The sequence below is a fragment of the Scyliorhinus canicula genome, chromosome 15 (genome assembly GCF_902713615.1).
Source record: "Scyliorhinus canicula chromosome 15, sScyCan1.1, whole genome shotgun sequence".
NCBI classification, from domain to species: Eukaryota; Metazoa; Chordata; class Chondrichthyes; order Carcharhiniformes; family Scyliorhinidae; genus Scyliorhinus; species Scyliorhinus canicula.
The window spans coordinates 42,688,299-42,703,077 of NC_052160.1; the positions used below are offsets into that span (position 1 = coordinate 42,688,299).

The 14,779-nt window shown below is 50.0% G+C and overlaps 1 protein-coding gene across 11 annotated transcripts in view; it reads left to right on the forward strand.

Annotated features, from left to right (window-relative positions):
• LOC119978927 (probable helicase with zinc finger domain) overlaps window positions 1–14,779 on the forward strand; it is a 607,351-nt gene that overhangs the window by 103,418 nt on the left and 489,154 nt on the right. The gene's annotated exons all lie outside the window — the stretch shown is intronic.

The window sequence follows — 14,779 nt, forward strand, 5'->3', positions numbered from 1 at the left end:
TATTCCTTACACCACTATTGGTCCTGTTGCGGTGTGTTTCAAAAGTCAGACTTGGCTCGTTGGAGTGCGTGGGCTGGGAACGCCAAGTCCCAACAATCCATGCATGCATGGACTGGAAATGGATTGTGCAGGGGTAATTCAGCATTTTGGGTTCTTCGGGTCAAGGATGGGCCAGTGTACCCGCGCAAAAAAATGTGTGAAGAACCATGTCATGTGCTCCAGAAGAGGGCAAAGAGTCCCAGACAGGGGACAGGGCGAGGTCGCAAACGGGACAGGGAGTGTTCCCTGTGAAAGAGCTCCAAGCCCAAATAGGGCTACGGTTGGTAGACTTCATGAGGGCTCAGGAGAAGTCATAGTGATTTGAAGGAGGCAGCATCAGGTTGATGATTCCGGCAGAGAGCTGTTGAGGAAAAGGTATCCCTATGGAGCCGCAGTATTCTGTTTGGTGTGGTTGAAGAGCTGAAATTGTGCTCATGATTTAATGCTTGAGTGCAGATTAAGGAATCCAGGGCAACAGAGGCTCACAGTAAGTGAGGTTGAAATCCTGTGAGGTGGGCAGTTGTTGAGGCTGTCTGAGCTGGAGTGACTTTTGGAGAGAATTTCAAGGCTCGATATTCAAAGGTGAAGACTGGGGTCTATCGCACGAGATTGTTTGACTTGCTGTTTACTGATGTATGGATGGGTTACTGAGAAATCCATAGAACCTGTCTTGGTCGCATCTGTTATTTATTATGCAGTGTGGTGAGTTTGACTGCAGTTTTCCTGTTAATTCACATGTGCCTCATATTACTCCTGAATATTAGAGTATAAGATATATATTGTAGATTGTTTTACCTTTCTGACCTTGTATAGTAAAGATTGGTTTGTTTGTTCAAAGTAGTTTTGTGGCTTTGTTCTCTGTATCTTGGAATCTCAAAGTTTGTCTACTTTTTTAAAAAATGTGTTTTTTTAACTTGATTTTATTCATGATTTTACAGAATTTTTACAAAACCACTACCAAAAGAAGGGGAAAAAAATTAACAACTTAACAAAACAAGGTGGGATAACTACAAATGACAAGGGAAATCTATCCACAACCCATACAGTTCCCCCCCTTCCTCACTTAACGTTCCGCGAGAAAGTCAAGGAACGATTGCCACCGCCTGGAGAACCCCAGCAAGGACCCTCTCAAGGCAAACTTTATCCTCTCCCAACTTAGAAACCCAACCATGTCACTAACCCAAGTCTTCACACTTGGGGGTTTCGCATCCCTCCACATTAACAAGATCCGTCTCCGGGCTACCAAGGAGGCAAAGGCCAGGACTCCGGCCTCTTTCAGCTCCTGCACTCCCGGATCTTCTGATACCCCAAATATCGCTATCCTCAGACTCGGCTTTACCCGAGTGTCCAAGGCCTTGGACATAGCCTTTACAAAACCTCGCCAGAATTCTTTAAGCGCCGGGCATGCCCAAAACACATGGACATGGTTTACTGGGCTCCCTGAACACCTCACGCACCTGTCCTCCACCCCAAAGAACTTGCTCATTCTTGCCACTGTCATGTGCGCCCGGTGGACCACCTTAAACTGAATCAAGTTGAGCCTGGCACAAGATGAGGAGGAATCAACCCTGCCCAGGGCATCTGCCCACAGGCCCTCATCCAGCTCCTCACCAAGCTCCTCCTCCCACTTGCCCTTCAGCTCCTCCGCTGAGGCCTCCTTCGCCTTCTGCAGCTCTTGGTATATGTCTGATACCTTTCCGTCTCCTACCTACATGCCCGAGACCACCCTGTCCTGTATCCTGCAGGAAGGCAGCAGCGGAAATTCCACCACCTGCGTCTTCAAGAAAGCGCGGACTTGCAGGTACCTAAAGGTAATCCCCGGGGGCAAACCAAATTTCTCCTCCAGCGCCTTCAGGCTAGAGAAAGTCCCATCGAACCAAGTCCCCCATCCTTTTAGCTTAGAAACCCTCCGTCTATTCTACCCGGGACGAACCTGTGGTTGTTTCGTATCGAGGTCCAGAATGAGGCCCCTACCTCCCCACTGTGCCTTCTCCACTGACCCCAGATCCTCAGTGCGCCCCCCCCCCTTACTACCCATTTCTGAATCATGGATATGTTCGCTGCCCAATAATAGCTGCAGAAGTTCTCTTTCCCGCCCCACCCCCGACTGCACTCTAAGTCTTTTAACTTGCGGGGTCTTGTTTGCCCACACAAATCCCGTGATAATCCTGTTCACCCGCTTGAAGAAGGACTTGGGGATGAGGATGGGAAGGCACTAGAAGACGAACAAGAACCTGGGGAGGACCGTCATCTTCACAGGCTGCACCCTGCCCGCCAAGGAAAGCGGGAGCATGTCCCACCTCTTAAAGTCCCCCTCAATCTGATCCACAAGCCGAGTTAGGTTGAGCGTGTGCAGGGCATCCCAACTCTTAGCCACCCGTATGCCCAAATAGCGAAAGCTCCTCCCCACCATCTTGAGCGGGAGCTCCCCCAGTCTCTGTTCTTGGCCCCTCGCATGGATCACAAAAAGCACGTTTTTCCCAACATTCAATTTAGACCCTGAGAAATCCCCAAAATCTTTTAGGATCTGCATGACCTCCCCCATCCCCTCCACCGGATCTGAAATATATAGGAGCAGGTCATCCGCTTACAGTGAAACATGATGCTCCTCCGCTCCCCGAACCAGCCCCCTCCAGTTTCTAGATATCCTCAGCGCCATTTCCAACGGCTCGATTGCAGGGGTAAACAGCAGGGGGGACAGGGGGCACCCCGCCTCGTTCCTCGATGCAGCCTAAAGTACGCCGACTGCAGTTGGGTCGTGGACACACTCGCTACGGTCTCCATAAAGGGCGTTGGCCTCTCTCCGCCCCCAGCCTCAACTCCACCCAGTGCAGAGCATGGTCCGAGACCGCAATGGCTGAGTACTCTACCCCCTCCACTCTCGGGATTAGCGCCCTGCTCACCACAAAAAAATCGATCTGCGAGTATACTTTGCGGACGTAGGAGAAGAAAGAAAACTTCGCCCTTGGCCGAGCGAATCTCCACGGGTCCACTCCCCCCATCTGGTCCATGAACCCCCTCAGGACCTTGGCCGCTGATGGCCTCTTACCCGATCTAGACCGGTCCAGTGCCGCGTCCAAGACCGTATTAAAGTACCCCCCATTACCAGACTGCATGACTCCAGATCTGGGATTTTACTCGACGTTCGCTTCATAAAATCCGCATCGTCCCAATTCGGGGCATACACGTTCACTCGCACCACCTGGCCCCCCTGCAGCCTGCCACTCATCATAATATATCTACCCCCTTTATCTGCCACAATACCCCCCCCCGCCTCAAATGCCACCCGTTTGTTCACCAAATTGCGACCTCCTGGTCTTCGCATCCAGCCCCGAGTGAAAGATCTGCCCCACCCATCCCTTCCTCAGCCTAGTTTGATCAGCGAGTTTCAGATGCGTTTCTTGTAGCGTGGCTGCGTCTGCCTTTAGCCCCTTTAAGTGCGAGAACACACGGGCCCTCTTGACCGGCCCATTCAGGCCCATCACGTTCCACGTGATCAGCCTGGTCGGAGGGTTGATTCTACACCCCGCCGACTAACCATCCCCTTTTTTTAGGCCAGCCGCGTGTCCGCGCCTCCCCCAGCCGGAGGCTCCCTGTCCCAACTCCCCCTTTAACTCCCCGAAAGTTGCTTCCCCTACAGCCAGCAAAGCAGCATCTCAGCCCTCCCCCACCCCTTCAATCCCTCTCTCCCAAGTGAAGCAATTCCCAATCTCCCCCCCCCCCCCCCCATTCGTCTCCTGTACGTCAGCTGACTCGTGCTGACCCCGGCCGCTCCCGCCTCTACCTCCAATCCCACCGTTGGCTCCCTCTACGGGCCTGCAACCCCCCCCAACCCAGTGAAGGAGAGAGACCTTTAAACAAAATGTTATTGGTCTCTAAATGGATCGTACAAAAACCTTGGGCATCTGGTCCAGGAGCATAATATATCCTGGGGCTCTTGTGGGATTTCAAACATCAACAGATTGTGCATCAACAGATGCATGTTAATGGTATTCGTTAAGGTTAAGCTTGATAAGATTTCCACAATTAATTTGACTATACTGATTGACAAGCAGGATGTCTTGGTCAATTGCTGAGATTTTTCTGGAGAGGAAAGATTTATCCCTGAATGATTTGAAAAAAGTGACCAAGGTTAAGTTAATTGTACTACCAGATGATTTACAGTTGAAAGCAAGGACTAAGAGAGCAGAAATCAGCATAAGGGATAGGAAGAAGAAAAGGCTAATCCATGTAGCAATTTAGTTAGCCAGAATTCAGTTGCAGATGAACCAGACTGAAAAAGAAAAGGAACAGCTTGAAATAGAAAGCGATCGAGAAATCCAAAATCTTCCAACATGAAAACGAAAGAGCAAAAGAAATGGAAATGCAAAAACTTAGGTTCAAAGGGTGAAATAAAGCTGATAGCATGAACTGGCCAGAGAAAAGCTTGGGTTATGGGGGTGAAATCCGGATGAGGAATCGAGGCGCACTCTGAGCTTCGATAAAAGCAAGTCTTTAGCATAGGGGCTGGTTTAGCTCACTGGGCTAATCACTGGCTTTTACAGCAGACCAAGCAGGCCAGCTGCACGGTTCGATTCCCGTACCGATTCCCGATAATTTTGAGTATCTGAGAGAGCTAATACCACTGGAAGAATTTTAAAATGGCTTCTCAATAGCTATTAGGTCACAACTTGAAGACCGTAGGGTTTCTCAGGTCTGGGAAGCAGATGTTCTGCAGATGAGTATGCAATATCACAAAAGCAACTAGGGCATTAGATCTCTATTTGTAAACCCATAGGCAAACTGGGGGAGGGTGAATTTGATCCAGTCAATAAAAATTATAATACTGAGAAAGAAGTTGTGGAAAGAAACTAGTATGTTGACTTCCGGTGGCGGCTATGAGGGAGTAGGTCGCACATTTGGTGGCTCCCGTTTCGGTCGGACTTTTGGACCTGTTCCCCTGACTTTTTTGCACTTTTGAGCGCGGAACTGGAAAGCAATAGTTCTCGGGCACTGGACCCATACAGAATTGTATGGACCTAAGAAGCCGGAGGGACCGTAAACAGCAGAAGAAGTGGTCGAGTAAGGGCACAGTGGAGGCTGTGAGAGAGACCAGCATGGCTGGTGTTCACAGCAAGGAGCCGACAGCCCAGCCCACAATGGAGCAGCTGCTGCAGACTATGCAGGAGGGCTTTTTGGCTTTGAAGCGTGACAACTTGGAGCCACTTCAGAAGTCGATTGATCGGATGGGAAAAAGGCTGGATGATCAGGCTGAAAAGCTCCAGTAGTTGGAGAAGTCAGTGGAGGAGCAGGCTGACTTTCAAACGGTGGCGGATGTGAATTCAGAGGCTGAGGGACCAGCAAAAAGTGCTTTTGGAAAGGCTGGAGGACCTGGACAACAGATCTCGCTGGCAGAACGTGAGAATTGTGGGCCTCCCGGAGGGGGCAGAGGGGCTAAGCGCAGCCGCATATGTAGAGGGTATGTTTCAGAAGTTGCTGGGGAACGAGGTGTTCCCACGCCCGCCGGTGGTGGACGGGGCACACACAGTGCAGGTGAGGCAGCCGCAACATGGGAGTTCCCCCACGAGCGATGGTGGTACGCTTTCACAGGTACCTGGACAAGGAACGGGTGCTGCAATGGGCAAAGAGTACACAAAGCTATATTTGGGACAATGCCACCCTCCGTGTGTACCAGGATTTGAGCGCGGAGGTGGCCAGAAGGAGGGGAGACTACAGGCAGGTGAAGGAGATACTGTATAAAAATAAGATGAAATTCTGGCTGCTTTTTCCGGCACAATTGTGGGTTACGTATAAGGGTCAGCACCACTATTTCGAGGAACCCGAAGAGGCGATGGACTTCGTTAAGAAGCAAGGGCTGGCCCTGAGCTGAGGATGTTTGGACTCATGTTAGAGCTTTTAAGTATATTGTCTCTCCCGTTTTGGGATGTATCTTTTATGTTTGGTGGTTGTTTTTTGCGTGCTCTTTGTGTGGCTTACCTGAATGTTTCCTGTTTGGGCTCTTTGCTTAGTTGGAGTTTGGCTGGGGGGGGGAAATTAATAAAGAAAACAGTTAAAAGGGTTGGGTTAAAATGGATGCTTCAGGGGAACTTTGTGCAATTGTTTTTTCTGTGTCTGTATGGGAAGGACTGAAGAGTGCCTGTTATTTCTTATCTCTTTTTTTTCTTGTTTAACTTGAATTGTGCTGTTGTGGGGGTTGTTTATGACTTGTATAGAGTGTTTGCTTCAGTAGGGCTGATCTGGGAAGTGGTGTGGAGGGGTCGGGGGGAGGGGTGACTGGGAACAATCGGTGGGAGATGGGCTGGAGCCGAGGCTGGGAGCCCCAGGCTAGCTGAGTGCAGCTAGTTAATGGGAGCCGGGGGGGGGGGGGGGGGGGGGGGGGGGGGGGGTTTCCATATAGTTAGATTAGGGCAGGGGTTAGGTGATACGATGGTGTTGCTGGGGGGGGGGGGGGGGGTTGTTATGCTGACGGGGAGGGGAACTGGGCATGGTAACAGTGAGGAGGTCATGGGTGGAGCCAGCCAGGAGGTGGGCCAGAGGAAGTGTGACACATGGCTGGGGGGCTGGCCAAGGAAAGGGGATGGCTGATCGGCAAAGAGGTGGGGGGGGGGGGGGGGGGGGGGGGATGAAGTGCCCCCCAACCAGGCTGATCACATGGAACGTGAGAGGGTTAAACGGGCCAGTGAAGTATGTTTGCGCATCTACGGGTTCTGAAGGCGGCCATAGTCTTGTTGCAGGAGACGCACCTGAAAGTGGCAGACCAGGTTAGGTTAAGGAAGGGCTGGGTCAGTCAGGTCTTTCATTCGGGGCTTGATTCTAAGACGAGGGGGGTTGCGATCCTGATTAATAAAAGAGTACAATTTGAGGCGGAGGGCACAGTCGTGGATGGGGGTGGCAGGTTTGTTATGGTTAGGGGTAAGCTCGACGCGGTGAGAGTAGTCCTGGTTTTTATTAGAAGGATGCTAGGGAACATCCCTGACTTGGACTCGCGTAAGTTGATCATGGGCGGGGACTTTAATATGGTCCTGGACCCGGTCCTGGACCCGGGCCTGGACCGGTCATGCTCAAGAACAGGCAGGTTGTCAGCGATGACAAAGGAACTGAGAGGGTTCATGGAGCAAATGGGGGGAGCAGATCCGTGGAGATTTAGCCGGCCGACGGCGTGGGCGTTCTCTTACTACTCCCACGTCCACAAGGTGTATTCCCGAATTGACTACTTTGTTGTGAGTAGGGACCTGCTGGCCGGAATGATGGGGGCAGAATATTCGGCAATAGCCATATCGGACCATGCTCCGCACTAGGTAGTCCTGCTGTTTTGTAAGGACAGCTTTCAGCGCCCACCATGGAGGCTGGAAGTTGGACTACTCTCAGACGAGGTGGTGTGCGAAAGGCTGAGGAAATGCCTGCAGAATAACCTGCAGGTGAACGATACTGGAGAGGTCTCGGCAGCGGTGCTCTGGGAGGCATTGAAGGCAGTCGTGAGAGTGGAGCTGGTTTCAATCCGGGCGTACAGGGACAGGACAGATGGAGCAGAGACGGACCGACTGATTAAGGAAATTCTACGTACGGACAGGAGTTACGCGGAATTCCCGACAGAGGCTGCAGGCCGAATTTGGGGTGCTGACTACAGGCAAGGCTGTAGAGCAGCTTAGAAAGGAAAAATGGAGGGTAGTGGATGGGGAAAGCAATCTAGTGGGTGATACAGCAGGGCTGAACAAGGTTTTTAGGGACTTTTATAGGAAGCTGTACACTTCAGAACCACCGGGGGGGGGGGGGGGGGGGAGGGGGGGAGGGGGGGGGGGGGGGGGGGGGGGGGGAGGAGGAGAGGCGGAGGCGATTCTTGGACGAACTGACCTTCCCAAGAGTGGGGAGGGGGTTGGTAGACGGACTGGGGGCCCTGGTCAGGATCGTAGAGGTATTTGCCAGGATAGTGGGGCCGGTGCTGGTCAGGGTCTTTAACGAGGCAAGAGACAGAGGGAGTTTACCCCAGACGATGTCACAGGCCACCATCTCGCTCATTCTGAAACGGGAAGAAGTCTTACAACACCAGGTTAAAGTCCAACAGGTTTGTTTCAAACACGAGCTTTCGGAGCGCAGCTCCCTCCCCAGGTGAATGGAGAGGTATAGAACATAGAACAGTAACATTTGTATAGACAAAGTCAGAGATGCCGGACAATGCTTGGAATGCGTTTAATTACAGATCCAGAGAGAGGGATAATCACAGGTTAAAGAGGTGTGAATTGTCTCAAACCAGAACAGTTGGTGGAATTTTGCAAGTCCAGGCCAGATGGCGGGGGGGTGGATGTAATGCGACATGAATCCAAGATCCCGGTTGAGGCCGCACTCATGTGTGCGGAACTTAGCTATAAGTTTTTGCTCAGCTATTCTGCGTTGTCGCGTGTCCTGAAGGCTGCCTTGAACGCTTACCCGGAGATCAGAGGCTGTATGCCCTTGACTGCTGAAGTGTTCCCTGACTGGAAAGGAACATTCCTGCCTGGTGATTGTCGCACGGTGCCCGTTCATTCGTTGTTGCAGTGTCTGCATGGTCTCGCCAATGTACCACGCTTCAGGGCATCCTTTCCTGCAGCGTATGAGGTAGACTACATTGGTCGAGTCGCACGAGTATGTGCCGCGTACCTGGTGGGTGGTGTTTCCACGTGTAATGGTGGTATCCAAGTCGATGATCTGGCATGTCTTGCAGAGATTGCCCTGCCAGGGTTGTGTGGTGTCGTGGTCGCTGTTCTGAAGGCTGGGTAATTTGCTGCAAACAATGGTTTGTTTGAGGTTATGTGGTTGTTTGAAGGCCAGTAGTGGGGATGACCTTGGCAAGATGTTCTTCTTCATTGATAATGCGTTGAAGGCTGCGAAGAAGATGTCGTAGTTTCTCCGCCCCAGGAAAGTACTGGACGACGAAGGGTACTCTGTCAGTGGTGTCCCGTGTTTGTCTTCTGAGAAGGTCGGTGCAGTTTTTTGCTGTGGCGCGTTGGAACTGTCGATCGATGAGTCGAGCGCCATATCCCGTTCGTACGAGGGCATCTTTCAGCGTCTGTAGGTGTCTGTTACGCTCCTCCTCGTCTGAGCAGATCCTGTGTATACGGAGGGCTTGTCCATAGGGGATGGCTTCTTTAATGTGTTTTGTGTGAAAGCTGGAGAAGTGGAGCATCGTGAGGTTGTCTGTGGGCTTGCGGTAAAGCGAAGTGCTGAGGTGACTGTCCTTGATGGAGATGAGTGTGTCCAAGAATGCAATAGAATTTGGAGAGTAGTCCATGGTGAGTCCATGGTGGGATGGAATTTATTGATCTCATCGTGTAGTTGTTTCAGTGATTCTTTGCTGTGGGTCCAAAGGAAAAAAATGTCATCGATGTATCTGGTGTATAACGTCGGTTGAAGGTCCTGTGCGGTGAGGAAGTCTTGTTCAAACTTGTTCATGAAGATGTTGGCATATTGAGGTGCGAATTTGGTCCCCATGGCTGTTCCATGCGTCTGGATGAAGAATTTGTTGTCAAAGGTGAAGACGTGATCTAGAATGAAGCGGATGAGTTGCAGAATTGCGTCTCGAGATTGGCAGTTGTCGGTGTTGAGGACTGAGGCTGTTGCAGCAATGCCGTCGTCATGGGGGATGCTGGTGTAGAGTGCCGAGACATCCATTGTGACGAAGAATGTTCCTGGTTCAACTGGTCCATGGGTGCTGAGTTTCTGTAACAAGTCCGTCGTGTCGCGGCAGAAGCTGGGTGTACCTTGTACGATGGGTTTCAGGATGCCCTCGATGTGGCCAGAGAGGTTCTCACACAGGGTCCCATTGACTGTAACAATAGGACGGCCTGGTGTGTTGGCCTTGTGTATTTCTGGAGGCAGTAGAGATCTCCAATGCGGGGATTACGTGGGATGAGAGCATGTAGGGTGCTCTGAAGGTCTGGATCCTCATTCTGAAACGGGATAAGGACCCAGAGGACTGTGGGTCATACAGGCCGATCTCTTTGATTAACGTTGACGCCAAGTTACTGGCCAAAATTTTGGCGACCAGAATTGAGGACTGTGTACCGGATGTAATTGTGGAGGACCAAACCGGGTTTGTAAAGGGGAGGCAGCTGGTGGCCAACATCAGAAGGCTGCTCAACGTGATTATGATGTTCCCGGAGAGTAGGGAGGTAGAGATAGTGGTAGCCATGGATGCTGAAAAGGCTTTTGACCGGGTCGAGTGGGATTATCTGTGGGAGGTACCAGGACGGTCCAGGTTCCCGGGGGGGGGGGGGGGGGGGGGGGGGGGGGGGGGGAATCATCGACTGGGTTAGGCTATTGTATCACCCGGAGGTGAGTGTAAGGACGTACAGGACAAGATCAGACTACTTTAGACTGCACCATGGGACAAGACAGGGCTGCCCTCTCTCCCCTCTGCTGTTTGCGCTGGCCATAGAGCCGCTGGCAATTGCACTGAGAGCTTCTAGGGGCTGGAAACAGCTGGTCCGGGGGGGATAGGAACATAGAGTCTCATTATAACAGCAGATCATCCGCGTATATGCATCGGACCCAATGGTGGGGATGGACGGTATTATGGCAACCCTGAGGGAATTTGGCCAGTCCTCCGGATACAAACTGAACATGGCTAAGAGCGAGTTGTTTGTAATTCAGGCGAGGGGGCAGGAGAGTAGGCTGAAGGGGTTGCCATTCAGGCTAGTAGGGGAGAGTTTCTGATATTTGGGGATTCTGGTTGCACAAGCTCAACCTGTCCCGACTGGTGGAACGAGTGAGGGAGGAGGTCTGGAGGTGGGATGCGTTCCCGCTGTCATTGGCGGGGAGGGTGCAGACTGTTAAGATGATGATTCTCCCATGGTTCTTGTTTGTTTTTCAGTGTCTCCCCATCTTTGTCCCGTGGTCCTTTAAGAGGCTGAATAAAATTATTCTGGGATTTGTATGGGCAGGGAAGTCCCCGCGGATCAAGAGGGCGATGCTTGAAAGGAACAGAGGAGAAGGGGGGCTGGTGTTGCCGAACTTCAGCAACTATTACTGGGCGGCCAACATAGCAATGATAAGGAAGTGGATGGTGGGTGCGGGGTCGGTTTGGGAGTGGATGGAGGCTGCTTCGTGCAAGGGCACTAGCTTAGCAGCCCTGGTCACGGCGCCTCTGCTGCTTTTGTCGGTACTGTACTCCACCAGCCCGATTGTGGTGGCGGCTCTTCGGATCTGGGGCCAGTGGAGGAGGCATGTCTGGGAGGTAAGAGCATCGGTGTTGACCCCAATCTGCGGCATCCACCGATTTGCCCTGGGGAACATGGACGGGGGGGGTATCGACTGTAGAGGAGAGCGGGGATTGTGAGGATGGGGGATCTGTTCCTGGAAGGGAGCTTTCTCAGCATGAGGGCGCTGGAGGAGGAGTTTGGGCTGACGAGAGGAACGACTTTAGATACTTGCAGGTGAGGGATTTTGTACGCAGACTGGTGCCGTCCTTCCCACGTCTGCCGCCGAAGGGGAGGCAGGACAGGGTAGTTTCTAGGGGAGAGGGTAGAGTTTCAGACGTCTACAAGGAGCTAATGAGAGCTGAGGATACGCAGACTGAGGACCTGAAGCTTAAGGGGGAGGAGGAGCTCGGGGTGGGGGGGAGCTGGAGGACGGTATTTGGGCAGAAGCCCTGAGCAGAGTAAACACGACCGCAACATGCGCCAGGCTCAGCCTGATCCAGTTTAATGTCGTGCACCGGGCCCACATGACGGTGGCCTGGATGAGTAAATTCTTCGGGCTGGAAGACAAGTGTGCTAGTTGCGGCGGAGGGCCGGCTAACCATGTACACATGTTCCGGTCGTGCCCTAAACTCGGGGGGGTTTTGGCAGGTATTCGGAGATGTCATGTCCCGGGTGTTGAAAACTGGGGTGGTAATGAGCCCGGAGGTGGCAATCTGGGGTTTCGGAGGACCCGGGAATCCAGGAAGAAAGGGAGGCCAATGTTCTGGCCTTTGCTTCCCTGGTAGCCCGGCGACGAATACTGTTAGCATGGAGGGACTCAAAGCCCCCGAGGGCTGAGGTATGGCTATCGGACATGGCAAGCTTTCTTGGCCTGGAGAAAGTCAAGTTTGTCTTGAGTGGTTCGCTACTAGGGTTCGCTCGAAGGTGGCAGCCATTTATTGACTTCTTCGCAGAGGAGTAAGCGTCAGCAGGGGGAGGGCGGGGGGGTCTAGGGTAGAGTAGAGGGGATATTGAGGCAGGTCCGTGCGTGAACAGAGCTGTGGTTTGCATTATGTTTAATGTGGAATTTGTGTCTTGACCGTTTTTTTGTTTGTGCTGTACAATGTCATTTTTTCTATATGCCTAAATACCTCAATAAAATTGTTTGTAAAAAAAAAAGAAACCAGTATGTTTCTATTGCCATTAGACAGGTCATCTCAAAGCCAATAGTCGGAAGCTACACTGTAAACTAGTGGCAGTAATAGGAAGGCTAAAGGAATTTTCAGGAAAGGCTGTACCAGAAAATGAGTTGAGTGTTAAAACAATGGAAATGGTACAAGCAAAAAGATTTCCCTCGGAAATTAGTAGAGAGGGGAATGTGACTTAAGAAAGTCAAGGTGGGGGAAGGCGTGCAGTGGTTAGTATCGCTGCCTCACGGCGCCACGGGCCCAGGTTTGATCCCGGCCCCGGGTCACTGCCCATGTGGAGTTTTCACATTCTCCCCGTGTCTGTGTGGGTTTCACCTCCAAAACACAAAGATGTGCAGGGTAGATGGATTGGCCACGCTAAATTACCACTGAATTGGAAAAAATAATTGGGTACTCTAAATTTATTTTATTAAAAAAAAGGAAAGTCAAGGTTGTTCTTCCTTTTAATTCGGCTGGGATGAGTCAGGTTTACCCTCCAAGGGAGAAGTATCCCCCCCCCCCCCCCCCCCCCCCCCCACTGCACAAAGCAATTAAACAAATTAATATTTTGAGAGATACTGGGAAGATCAATCATTAATGGTGGCTGATGATAATGATTTGTGTTCCAGATGGCTTGATGAAAGAAAATGTATTAATGGGATTTAAGAACCTGTTCCCTTGTATAAAGTCTGTGGTGATTCTTCCAAGTTTATTTATTGAAGGGTGTAGGTGTGGTATTGTGTGAAGCAAATAATGGCATGATGGGAAAACTAGTCAAGTCTTCTTGGTACAATTGAATTTAACCTAAGACACAGATTCATAATACACATAGACAGCATGTCCTGAGAGTCTAGATAAGGCTTGGAACTAGAAGTAGTCTCAATACATAACAAGCTGAACAACTGTCTCTTCCTGTATGTAAACAACTTCTTCCCTTTCTTAAAACAAAGACAAGATAATGATATGAAACTCAAGTCCCCTAAAGGTCAGAAGGTGACGCCATTGTAACGATTATTACTTATGTTTTACTTTCAATCAAATTCCTGACCAAGCTGTATTCATGTTATCTTGATCCTATAATGTATAAGAATCGCCTTCTTTTCTGTACTATCGCAGACTTAGGACGGACTCCGCAGTTTGTAATTGACTGCTTTCCGACTCCAAGTATCAGCCATTTTCTGCTAGCAGTTCTAATTAGTGAATAAAGTTCAGTTTTGTTTATCTAATGAATGCTGTTTGAATTTCTCTATCACAGTCAAGACGCGGGGAAAATATAAAATACAACATAGGCAGTAACATGGTGATGACTGTGTTCCACCAGTTGCTTAATTATGTTGATCTTGCCAAACTCCTCAAAATTACTGTGGCAGGACAGGAGAAGCTTATTGCAGATGGCCAGCAATTGAAGGAAAGGCTGATCAGTGCAGGGAACCAGCTTTCATGCACGAAAGATGAGCCTGCTAATGAAAATTGAGAACTGGCAAGAACACTAACGTGTTAGTCATAGGAAGTGGAATAATTAAAAGAGGACCTGAAACGTCTAAATGATAAACTCATTGAAAAAAAATTAAACAAAGATTTAAATTAAAGCATGATGAGCTTCAAGTATCAACAGTCGTGTAAGTATCAAGTATCGTGAAAAATACCTTGCACAGGAAAAGGAATTGAAAAATGAAAAAATGTAAATCGCTTATTGTCACGAGTAGGCTTCAATGAAGTTACTGTGAAAAGCCCCTAGTCGCCACATTCCGGCGCCTGTTCGGGGAGGCTGGTACGGGAATCGAACCGTGCTGCTGGCCTGCTTGGTCTGCTTTAAAAGCCAGCGATTTAGCTCAGTGAGCTAAACCAGCCCCTTATGCATTGCTTATGCATCAGAACAATTGTTTGAATTCTGAATTTAGAACCAATACTCATGGAACTGTTTGAACTTTGCCATGAAAAGAGCAATGAAATTCTTGATCTCTGATGCAATCTGGAGAACATAAAAGGGTCAGATGTGCGGTATGGAAGAGCAGATCCAATCTTTAAAAGGAAATTTCTAAGAAACAAATTGAGGATCTAATGAGTGAATTGGAAAAGTCTTATGAAATAATCGGTAACCACAGAAGAAAGATTTTGAAATGGGCTGAATACAATGTGAAGTTGGAAAACTTGTGTAAGGGTTCTGCAGGTGACTTTGCAACAAAGGAAACTGAATTGACCCGAGCAGTTGCTGAGCTAAGTGAAAAGATTAATAAGCTTGGAAAATAATATTTGGATAAAATTGTTAAAGAAGTGGAGAATGAAAGTTCAATTTTTCAAACATCAGCAAGAAGTATATTAAGGTGTCCAGAAGGCTGTTGCACATCTCTTGAATTAGCGAGAAAATGACCTGAGTAAAGGGATAAAAACTCCCTTGGT